The following is a 12,772-nucleotide window of genomic DNA, read 5'->3' as shown; positions in this document are numbered from 1 at the left end:
GCGGAAACTGGCGCGGAATACATGTAATATATATATTTATTCACACATACATCGATGTGTTTTCGGTGTTGATATTCATGCTTTACATGCACACAGCTGAATTTGGGTTTAAGAGGAGCAAGCAAGAGAGAGGGAGAGGGAGAGAACGAGAAAAATAAAGAGAGAGCGAGAGAAGTAAAAAGATAAAGCTGTTGAGAAGGAGCTGTTGGTGGAATGCTAGTACCGAAAATAAAATACAACACCAATTGGACCAACACGTTGCGTGAGCAACATGGGCAACGCGGGAAAATCATAGCAAGCAGGTTGCGAAAACTCATATCGACTCTGCCTTTTTCCCGGGGAAAAATCGAGCACCGGTATCCGGTATCTGCGATAGCGAGCGATTCTGTCGCCGAATAAACATGCCAGGAACAGGACTTGCTCGTATTTGGTGACAATAAGTCGAAAACAAACCAAAAACCGCCAAAAAAATGAAGTCCGTTCCGATGAAGCGAGTTGATTTTAATCGTGATTGGAACGGAAGGGTAACCAACTGCGGACGGAGATGGAGTAGCGTAGCGACAGGGAAAAGGAACAGATCAAAAGAGTCTGGTAAGCCTAGAAATTAAAACGAGAGAGACGAAGAGAGATAGCCGCAGATGGAGAGTGACAGAACGGCTTTAGGAGCAATAGCGATCGCCTTTGCAACTGACATCACACATAAAAGAGGCTGGAAATAAACTGCCACCCCGTTTCACGTTCATTACCCCTGGCACATTCCTCGCCTGCAGCATCTACCGCTCGGGCTGCCGCAACCCGCCGCCGCGCTCCGCCGTAACCTCCAAAATACATTATAACCGCCCGAAACCCGAAACTACTCTTGTGGAGCCCAGCCATCAACCGCAACCCTTCTCTCGTCGAGCTTTCGATAGAGAGAGACCAGACGGGCCTAAGAGAGGGACAGAACATTCGTTTATTCCACTGAATAGAGATAATAACGCAGCGGTAAGGTTAGGGGACGCAATGACCGCCAAACAAGCTCCTTCCTCCTAACACACGCGATAACACACGCTATGTGCCAAAGGTGGACGGACACATGCACACACCTCTAGCCACACAGGCTCATATACTCTCAGGTGACCGAACAATGCTAGCCAGGACCGCCGCGCGCCGTTCTCCGGTCCCAAGAGAGTGGCAGAAGCAAAGCTTAAAACTATATACTCCCACGGTGTCCGGAAGCCTCGGTGCCCTTTGCGAGACTATTCTAACACCCAGCCGGTCGCCACCGTGTGTGGCTAACCTTCACCACCGAGAGCTTCAATAATCCCGGGATTCCGGCTTTTGAAGCTGCTGCTCGGCCTCGGCTGCTGGCCTCCGGGGTCTTAACAGGAGGAGCCATTCCGTCCGGCACATGGGTCGGTTTGCGTCACACAGACACATGCACGCGCGCACATACATTACCACACAGGCGGAGTCCTTGGTGGTGCGTTATCACGAGTTCACGGGTAGCCGCTTCACAATGGGCAAGGTGATGCACATTGTGTGTTTGATCAACTAATGATCACAGCAAAATCAACAATTTATGTATGTATGTATGTGTGTGTGTGTGTGTGTGTGTGTTTGTATGTTGCATAAAAGAAGGTTGAAAGACACCGTGGACGAAGACTGTGCACACCGATAATCTTTCCCTTTTCTATTGACCAGCAGAGACGCAGAAAAGTCAATTGAAGTAGCCAGGAGCAGGGCCAATGTTAGCCTTAGCGGCGTCATTTGAAGTCAGAAGTCTGTATTCTGTTCAGAAATACATATAAAATGGCTTTTTTTCTAGAAGTAGAAGTATTATCAAGCGCTGCAATCATTCGCGAAACACGATCTTGCAGAGTAATTTAATCTACTTGCTTTGCGATAATTTAACATTGCTGTATGAATCGACAAATGCATTTAAATCAGTCAAAATACTGCATAATTGTACAACAAGCCTAATGAAAGTAAAAACACTTTGATACAGAAGGTATCAAAAGTAAAAGATGCAAGTGAAGCTGGACTGTTACTGTTACTTGAGCTAACGCTACTGAGTTTTAGAATATCATCTCGCGAAATAGACACACTTTTGAAAGTCCAAGAAGTCCAAAAGAACCATCTTATGCTACGCTTCCCAGTTGTGGCTGCGAATATGTTTCTACACTCAACTCAGCCAAAATGGACGTCAACTAATAATATTAAACCTCCCTTTTTATAGGTAAGGGAGATAAGAGAATGTGTTGAAAAAATATCAATCTTCGTTTTGTGTGGGTTGGAGAAAATACTATAAAAAGACATCTATAGAGCGCAATTGCAGACCAAAAAAAAAGCGATGTACGTCGGACGCCTCGATGCCGCACCAAATTGAGATAGTGCGATGTTGTGCGGGCGCTGGAAACATTAAAACAAAACGAAAAAAATACCGTATTTTCGCGATGCTGAGAACCGAAGTGGTTTCAGTGAGACAGGCAGACACTAAAAACTAACCTACCTAAACCTAAAGGGCTCGACCGACTGGAAGGGTCATTTGAATTGGGGTGAACAAATAGTGGTTTTTGTACGTCCCATCCTTTCGATCCCGGTACTTATTTCGTCTCTTTTTTTTTTATTTAATTTAATGATTGGCCGCCAGTCAGTAGGTTGGTGTCGTATGGTTTTGGCGATTTCAAATTTAGGTCATCATCAAGATGTATCATAACAAAAGGCTACCTAATTTCTTGGATTGCCATGCTACTAGAAGCGAAAATCAAACATACTGCCATCATTGCTTCTCGAAACTAGCATTGTTTAATCGTAGAGCCAGTCAGGTGATTGTCGCGCTAAAGTTCCGTTATTCCATCTACCTTTTCTCGGAAGGCCTTTTCTTTTGAAAAGGTGAGTATTGTCCTCTGCTTCTCTGCTTCTTCACTCGTTCCTATTTCTTTCTTTGCTATTGCGTTCCTTGGCCGAGCGGAGCCCAATCAATTTCAGAAAACATAGTCACTTACACCGTCAACTGTACAACAGTACCAAGACCTTCCGAGAATCGGCTCCCGATAAACATTAAAGTTGAATGTTTGAATCTAATTATATTCCCTGCTTTTGCAACATGCATGGCCCAAAGAAAGATCCTTCGTGGGAATACAGATTATGTTCCGTGACAGGGAAGGTAATAATTCTTTTTTAATTTTTTTTTTCAAAATCCTGTTTGTTTATAGCCTTAGCTAAATATTGATGGGCTACTGATAAGTATGGAAGACCATTTTTACACCTTCTGTACACCTATATATTAGCGCATAATACATGCACCATGTAGGGTTCCTGCCATGTTTTTAATGTATTTCTAATGCAGAATCACTACACACCAACAGTTTATGCGTGTTTGTTTCAACATTGATGGCAGGATTCATGATGGTCGTGATTCATGATGCCATCTTGACCACAGTTTGATCTTCCGTCTCATACGGGGCCGGCGTTGGAGTAAACAGAAAGGAAGACCAGACTGGTCAAGAATTGGCATACCCTTGAGTTGTCTCGTGCTAAAGGCTGTAATGAATCACCAGCTTACAAAGGTACCAAGCATTTTTTTCATTCTGTTTAGTCACATTTATGATCAGTCTGCTGACCACGTGAGTTGCTATCATTAGGCTGACGAGTGAGACAGAATCAGCAATCAGCAGCGAACTCGAACGTTCTTTCCTTCTCGGAAGGAGAGAAACAAAACAAAAACCTACAAATCTATGTATCTCTTTATCTCATTCCTTACTATGCCTTTGTCTCGCTCTATCGCATCTGCGATTTACTTTGAGCGTGCGTTTATTTTATTAAACTATTGTGTTAACTTAACACCATTATCAATTATTTCGAAGCAATTATTTGGAAATCACCGATTCTTGAGTGTGTACCGAAAGCATTAAACCTACTTCGTCCTATTATGCAATATCAGCCTTTTTTTTGGAAAAACTGTAATGAAATAAATTAGAAAAGCTGTGGGAAAACCGTGTCCGGACATGTGGCCGCGTGGTGAGGTGCACCGTTTCCTCGCGAAAACATGGTACTATCTGCGGGCTGCGGCAGGGAAAGGGACGTTTGACTAAATTGAATGAAAAATAGAAAGGAACCTGCAACAGCAGCGCGACTCTCCCCCGGAGCACCACCCGCGCGCCCAACGTGTGTGTGTGTGTGTGTGCGTTGGGTGTGGTTGGGCGGCCTCGCTGTTGGGTCTCGAAATCCCAACGCATCCCTCGAAATTGCATACATCTCCCCTGCGACCGCTCTTCGTCGTCGTGGCCATTATGGACCGCTGCTGCTGCTCTCGGGCAAATGCTTCTCTATGGACGTCTCTATGAAATGGGGCTGGGGCTGCCCGGGAAAGAGGCGGTTCATACGGCACCACCCACTCATGTCCCTCCGCCAGCCTCGTCACGTATCGAAGCGCGGCACACACTCGGCGCCCACGCATCCGCCGGCCAGCACCAAAATCACCCGCACCAGCATCATCATCGCCATCATCTCGTGGTTAGCTTGTGGATGCAGTTTGTGTGCAAAATCAGAAGAAAAAAAAAGGGTCCACACACACGCGCACGCACGCACGCGGTGACAAAGCATGTCCCAGGGCACACGCACCACCAGCCCGCACACCCCAGCGTGGTGGCTCACAGTTTTTGGGGCCCTCACTCGTCGTCGGAGGTGCCAGAGGAAAGGTGTGCCAAGCGGGGAGGGCACGCCAACAAAAGAGCACACAGCACGGCGGGCGGGCGCAGTGGGAAAGGACGGGGCGAGGAACAGCCACACGACCACCGGGAGGGAACCATCTGCGACGCGGTAGAGAAGACCGGGGCCGGGCGGGTGGTGAAGAAACAAGTCCGTGCGCGGGTGTTTCAGGAGGGAGGGGGAGTAACACAGCAACACAAAACACGCCCGCGAGAAGAAAGGAAAGGAAACGTAGCGGAAAGGGTGCAAAGAGAGAGAGAGGGGCAGGCACACAGACAAACACGAAGCAAGCTGGTCGAAACATCTAAAACTCTCACTCTCTTTCTCTGTCGCTCTCTCTCTCGCTCGCTCGCTGTCGGAGCCGCGCTGAGCGGAGGGCTCAGAGAAACCTGAAATAGTCTCGCACCGCGAGCGAGGCACCGCAAAATTCGCTTCGCTTCCCATCGCCAGCAGCAGCCCGGCGGCGGCGGCCACACACACGCGCGCACACGAGCGCGCTGTCGAAACCCCGTCGGTCGCCACCCTCCGCTCCACTCTCGCTCCTGCTGTGTCCGCTGCCGTCATTCTTTGGTCTCTGCAACGCCTCTCTCTGCCTGCGCCCTGCACCGAGTTCTGCCCCACCACCACATGTGTCTTTGGGCCACCCACTCTGTCTCTCTCTCGCTCTCCGACGGGTGTTGAAACTTCATGTACCAACGCCACCGCCGCGCCGTCCCCAGCAGCCGCCGCCGCCTACTTGTCTTTCGCAACAATCACCGTCGCTAAGGCCACCGCAAGACTGGCTGGCAGAGAGAGAGAGAGGGAGAGAGTGCCGCGTGTGTGTGTGTGTGTGTGCCGTGCGAAGCTATTTGACCGAGAGCCCAGTCCACCGCACGGCACAGCACTCGGCAGCTGCGGGGCTGCCGTTCGAGGATCGCCCGAGACGAAGGATGAAGCTAAGGGAAGCGAGGGGAGCGCTCCAACGGCAGCGATGGAGGGGAGTCCGACTACACACAACATGCCACGCGGCGATAGCGCTCGTCGGCGAGACGAGCTGTCGTTGTTTTATGGCGATTTCTCTGGCGGCGGCGGCGGTTTGAGGGCGGGAGCGGAATTTTTAAGTGGAAGCAACGGCTGGATCGGTGCGCGGTGCGCGGAGACCGCCCCGGCACACCCTCGGCACCGCCCGAAACGTTTGCCCGAACCGATCTGGCGGATCTGCCACGATGGCGGCGGGCGCGTGTGAGCGTGTGTGTGCCCGATGCGCCTGTGTGTGCGGACGGTTTCCCGGGACCTAAGGTCTGCACGCACGGCACGGCCACACACTACTTCGGCTGCTGGGTCTACTACGACACACACATCCGCGCACACGAACGCGAGTCTCACGGATACTATCTGCAGTCCCATCGAAGGGTACGCGTATGTCCGCGCGCCGTCCGTCCGTTGAGGTTGTGAAGGTTGCTTTTTAACTCTTGTTTTGGTTGTTTTGTTCGCTTTGTTTGGTACAAGTCCCGGGTGCCGGGAACCGGCGGCACATGGGCCCCCCCGGGAACGGGTGGTGGTGGGGAACGGTTCGTGGAGACCTGTGACCCTGCGCACCCATCGCGTTCCTCGACCGCGCGGCGCTATCGAATGAATCCACCTAAAACCCACCTTTGCTAGGTAAAGCATAAGCAATAGATGTACAGAAATTGTGCGGAACATTCAAGTCCAATGGTGGCCACCGAGCGAGAGGGGACAAACGGGAATTACTTAATTATCTCATCGATTTGTCCAAAGCCTAAATATGAGCCTAAAATTGAATTGTTTGTTTGTTTGTTTGTTTTTTTGTTTATTGTAATACTCATTGGCCAGCATCGGCTAGATGAGAATTTTATTTTATTTGTCTTCACTATTTATTACTTTGATGTACACTTACGTTTTACGGTTTGGTGTACACCGCCCTTAAAACAAACCGTTACAGAAAGCATCAGTATTGTCTTTGGTGCAGACTAAGACTGCTCAGCGGTTGTTATACAATAAGAAGAAGAAGAAAAAGAAAATAGAATCTTATTTTATTCCGTTTAATTAGTTATTACTTTGGGCCACACGGACCCTAAATCCGAGCGTAAAAATGTCAAACCGATCCCGCTTATATCAAATCGTATATGAATCCGCGAACTTATAAACGATTTGACGTTACAGAATAATGGAAAATCGTTTATTTTCGCTTCGTGTGGCCCTCTAATATCATTTGGTATATGTAGATGTGTGCATTGATCGTCTGGTGCTTGTCCGGGAGTTTGTAATGGATCACTCCCGGCTGTTCCCACCAAATACGCCAAATCGCCTTCCTTGTCGTAGAGTGTGAGAGCATTTGAAGCAGCTTGAACGGTAAAATCTTCACATTAAAAGACGAAAAAAGGATTGACGCACACAGTTTGACTCAACAACAACAAACAACGCTTAAAACTGGCAAATTAAAACTACACAACATCTCCTACATGAACGTGTGACACTCTTAAGTGACACTATTGCACTAAAAAATTACCACGAAGTGTGCATCATAACATAATATCGATCTACCAATCATTCCACCAATAATAATGTCCATATAACTGAATAAAATAAAATATCGATTTATCAGGCTTAAGATGCCGCCTGTAATGGCAATTTCATTGCACAGTCCAGGTCCGGCATTTAAACTGGGCAGCTGCATAGAAGATTCTCGTTAACCACTGGACGGGCTGTTCAGAAGCTGCGCCAGGCAACGATGCAACGCATTGATAGACAATCCAAATGAAAACAATGCACGAATGAAGTCAGTCAAATCCCGATGCGCCTACAAAAGCGGTCAACGATCATCAGGACCACCACTTCGAATGTCGCCCGTTTTTGCTATCTTTTTAATTCGGTCCAGTTATTTTGTTAGCACACTCAACAAACGGGTGTTCTATCGAAGTATCGATTGCATGAGATTGAGGGAAGGTAGGCTCATGAAGTAAGGAATACCCAAAAATTCCCAACCTGCCTTGTATTGGCTTTGTATGATGATCGAAGTCTGGTTACGTGGAAACAAAATACAGTGGCCACCGGTAGCATTTTCCGGAGCGTAGGTTCCGTACCTGGCAAGAATGGAATATTACCACCAGTAGCAATGGAGCCATAACTCTCTAATGGTGCTGCTTGAAACTAGCACTCTAGTGGCCATCGAATTTGGGCCAGTAATTAGCCAACGCGTGCCTCTGGCAGCTCCCACAAACCCACAGAACAATGGGACGTAAGCATAAAGCAATTAAAAAGCTCAAGCAAGCAAGTACAAAAATATTGACTGTTTTTACTGTAACTCTTATGTCCGTGATAGTGAAACGGGAACCCCTGGGTCCAACAATTTCGAAGGGTCTGTAATTTTATGTCGGCTTTTTATGATGTTTTTCATTTATTTTTGTTACCCAGCGCTTAATCATCGATTGGCAAAGGAACACTGTTGGTGGTGGCTCCGGGGTACATGACTGTCCTCGGTACATAGGCGACCTCTTTGTACATAGTGTGAGGTATATGACTCAACCTTGACTGTTTACCCCCGCGGGTGGGTGGATGAGGTGCCACCGTCGTGAGGGAGGGGGATGGAAAAGGACCGATAAACTAATACTAAATAGACCAGACCCGGGGTAGCGAGAGAGAGAGAGAGAGAGAGAGAAGGAGGGAAAGAGAGCGATGGAGAGAAATACGAGGCCAAAGCTAATAGAAGAAGAAAAGCAAGAATTCGAAGCAAGTAAGCTGAAGGCGAACCACACACCACACTCTACTCGGTAGTCTCGCACAAAAGGGCGCCCAATAATACTTTCAAAGATGGCTACAACATGATTGCTGAGGTTTGGGTTGAAAGAAAAAGGAGACCATGAAACGGCGGCACCACACCCGTTGTGTTGGAACGAAATCTTCCGCCGGTCGAACGAACGGGTCGGGAAAAGAGCCAGGGCCGAGGCCGCGGGTTGTTTATGATGGTCGGTTTAATCAACACCACACACACACATACACACACAGCGCTTGGGATCGGTCGCATTAAATCGGATCAGGGTAGTGTGACATGGCAGGCAGAGGCAAAATGGCAAAATAAAATTCCTCCGTGCACCAAGGCAACAGGGAACGCGCCCAGAGCTCCTAGCGAGCATACTTCAACACCAATGCGAATGGAAATTTTGGTGCAATCGATCGATCGAAAAAGTGACCAACAGGAAGCAGCATTTTCAGAGCGCCAGGATCACAGATGTTCGGCATCCGGCCGGGGGTTTGGTGGCCACGCGACGATGCGTAACGTTTGAAATCGGAGAAAAAAAAAGTCAGTAGTTTTTTCGACAGGACGGTGAAAGTTATGAGCCATAGGAGACTATACGGAGAGACGAGACGCTCGCTCTCTCTTTCGCGCTCGCTCTGTGGCCGGCAGGGCGCGGAAGAAAAGATCAGATAGGTGACTGGAGCGCCAGGTGGCTGGCCGGGGACAGAAGGAAGGAAGGAAGTATGGACTTTGCATGAATAATTGACGAGAGAGCGTCGGGAGCGGCGCGCGACCAGCAGCAGCAGCTTCATAGCAGTGAGATAGTCTCGCACTGGGCCCGAGGCCCCCAGTTTGCTGTTTCTCGTCCCATAGAGCGCCGCAACTGGGACACGAGAGTCTCGCCCAGCGCTCGGACCCGAAACGGATGCCGCCGTCTCCACACTCTGCTTGCCGTGGTTACGGGGCCGGCTGGTGGTGGTAGTGGAGGGTTTTTTCGTTCGTGTTTTGAGCTCGCCTTCATGTGTTTGTGGTGGAACGCCGCATGGCTGTATGCGTGTATAGGGGTAAAATAACTCATTTTTGTAGCGTGCGAAGCAGTCCGTTTTGGTACAACTACTACCACGACACTGCACAACTCGCACTGTGCATGTGTGTGATCGTTGATGGGAACGCTAGTCTCGTCAGAGCAGGCCTTGTAAAGCCGCTGATTGGGTGCAGAGCATATATATTTGTTATAAATAAATGTTTCCTTTTGTAGTGGTTCGGATGGTGGTCGTTTTGAACTCCGTACGTGGTGGAAAATCGATAAATGTTTTCAGTTATTTAATGGACAAAATGGACCGGAACACCACCACTCACCTTGATACTAGTTCCATCTAGTTCAATTGACGGGGTTTTTCCGTTATTTGTCGTACGGGTTCAGAGTTCGTCGTATCATCATGTTCCTACTTACATACTTTATCGTTGCATTCTATTTTTATTCTCCGTTGTAGTTTCTATTCGAACAACTCAACTCAACTTTGCCCGATATTCAATATGATTCAAAGCAAGATACTTAAGTTAATAAAACCTAATAAATTGGAGAGAAACAATATACGCTTCCTGCAGATTGCGTAGGGAAACCCGGGGCTTTGGAGAAGCTGGAGCTGGCACATTAAGCCCGGCCAAATCCCCCCCTGGAGCTACTTTCGACACAGCTCCGCGCATTGTTTCGTTAGATGGCCTTGCCGAGAGCGAGCCCCACTCCCGCTGCACGGGGTTTGCACAATCGCTGGGCTGTGCACACCACCACCGCACCGCTAGGCGCACACATACGCACAGCCGCGTCGATGACTCGATGCGCGCAGGAGTAAGTAGAAGAAGCTAAAAAACGTGAAGCGAACGCACAAAACCGAATTAAAGTACGCAACTGCACACACACACACACACACACACAGCCGCGCATAGTGTCGGGTGGCGACGGGGTGGCGGTCCGGAGTGAGGTTCCGGACAAGACGGACGCAACGATTAAAACTTTGTCCGTCATTAGGATCACGCAGGCAGGCGGCGGGTGGGATGATGTGAGTGCATCATCACCGAGCCCTGATGTTTGTGTGTGTGCGGGGGGGCAGGGGGTGGGGACATGGGGAAGACACAGAGTACGCTGTGGTGGAAAGTCGGATAGCAACGAGAGTCAAACGAAGGAATGTGAGCGAAAAATAGAGAGAGAAGCTCCTCCTCGAGGGTCAGATCAACCAATGAACCATGTTTGGCTGGCTGGCTGTGTATGTGTGCATCAGTGTGTGCGTGCGCTGCGTTTTAATCAGACACGAGCCGCGGCTTCTCCCAATACACGGTTTCAACTATATTTCCAATATTTTGTCAATGCGTTGTGTTGTCGTTGGTTCTACCCGCCCTGAGACGGCATCGGCATCACGGCCTACTCTACCGGGGAGGGGGGATGGGTTGGGAGATGAACGGACTTTTCGGTGGAGCTAAGGCGCGACGAGGACGAAGTCAAAGAAGAATGAGGGCGTACTACTTGTGGGTTGCCCTGTACATGTTGTTAGTTTTTTTGTGCTTGCCTGCTTGCCGTGCCGTGCCGTCTTTTATCTCCTCTTCTGCCACCCCCCCTTGCGCCATTCCATCCCTCTTCTTGCAGCCAGACATTCCGCGAACCCGAGCACGGAGCACGACGGCGGCGATGACGAGACCAAGGCGACGACGACACGACGGCGACGACGACGGTGATGACGAGCGTTCGGCGAGCACCGTCGGAAGGAGCCTGCCCCGGGTGCGAGACTATCGCCCGTGGTCTCTCTCTGTGTGTGGTGCGGTCTGGTCGTTCCGCTCGCACTCTCACGGTCACGTCGGGGTCGCCACTCGTGTGCTCACCCTCTCGCGTACGCACACACACGGGTGGCCCCGCGGATGGTGGTGTGGTGTGCAGTGGGTTCGTTTGATCGGATCGGGTTTTGGGTCCGGTCCGGGGTTTTTCGGTGTTTTACGTTCAGTTGTTCGCACCAAATAACGACGCGTGGATGGGAAGAACGTCGTCGTCGTTGTTGCCGCCGTCGCCGTCACTCTCCACCATATATACGTCACAGCCGCCCGACACGGGGGAGTAGTGTGTAGACTATACTAGGATCGGAATCGTGTAGGATCCGTTCGGTTTTTTCTGGGAAGTGGCGTACACACACATGTGAGTGATCAGTTTCGCATCGATTTGTTGCTCAAACAACGACGATCTTTTCCGACAGAGCGGTGCGGTGCGGAGTGTTTGCGGTGCTAGAGAACAGAACAGAGAAAGTCATTCCGTTGGCCGGAAGCTAATTAGTAATTAGTGGGAAGCGCGCCTTGGCGTCGCCGAAGAAAGTACCGAGAAGAAGCGGCGGTCAGTGGACCAGCCCCGCGCTATTCCAGAGTGTGATCCGTGCCAGCGACCGTACGTAGGTGTGTGTGTGTTTGTGTTGCGTGCGCGTGTATGTGGGATGGTGCGAGAGAACAGCAGCAGCAGCAGCAGCAGACGTCAGTCGAACTGTCAGTTTCCAGCGGCCGCGTGCAGAGGTCTGTTATGAACATGATCGATCCTGTTCTCCTCCTGTTCTGCTGAATTGATCGCGCCCTTGTTTTCGGTGCGATGAACCGGAAGCACATCCTAAAAGAAAAGACAAATAACGGCATGGTTCTACCGGGAACCCGATTGTGTTGACGTTCGCAGCAATTCAATGCGTAAACGTGTGTTGGTGCGAAATCTCCGTATGCAATTCCAGAGAAACCAATCGTATAGCAACCAATCGGACAGCAGCAACAACAAAACACAGCAACAGAGAGAAGAATAGAAGTTGGTGGTATTTGTGGTGCCACAACCTTCCTCACACACGCAACGGCAATATAAAATAAGAATCCTGTGCGTCAAACAGTGAGCCAAATTGTTGTTGGCTGCTTTGCAGCTTATCTGTGTTGAGCAAATCAACGCAAAAGCGTTGCGTTGCGTGTCGAGGAGGTCGGAGCTGAGGCGGGGCAGATATGTTTGTGCGTAGCATATCACACCACCACGGTGCCAGTGTTCGTTCGGTTCCTCCGCCGCCGCCGACTGTGTTACTTTTTAAATACTAAACAAACGCGGCTCGATTCATCAACAAAGTAGTTCCTTTTACTAGTAAAGTGTCGAAAGCAAAGCTAGAGTGATCGAAGTACACACAGTAGCGTAGCGAAGGCAGCGGTGAAGCTCTACGGGTCGCGGTGGTGAAAATACGAGCGCGCGGAACCTTAACGGGGCCACGCCATAATCTACCGCGAGAGAGAGAGAGAGAGACAGAGATCTAGTTTCACTTTCGTACCGCGGTGCGCGGTGTGTGCAAA

The sequence above is a fragment of the Anopheles cruzii genome, chromosome 2 (genome assembly GCF_943734635.1).
Source record: "Anopheles cruzii chromosome 2, idAnoCruzAS_RS32_06, whole genome shotgun sequence".
In the NCBI taxonomy this organism is placed as follows: domain Eukaryota; kingdom Metazoa; phylum Arthropoda; class Insecta; order Diptera; family Culicidae; genus Anopheles; species Anopheles cruzii.
The sequence above is the reverse complement of the archived record's forward strand: the minus strand, read 5'-3'. Positions refer to the sequence as shown.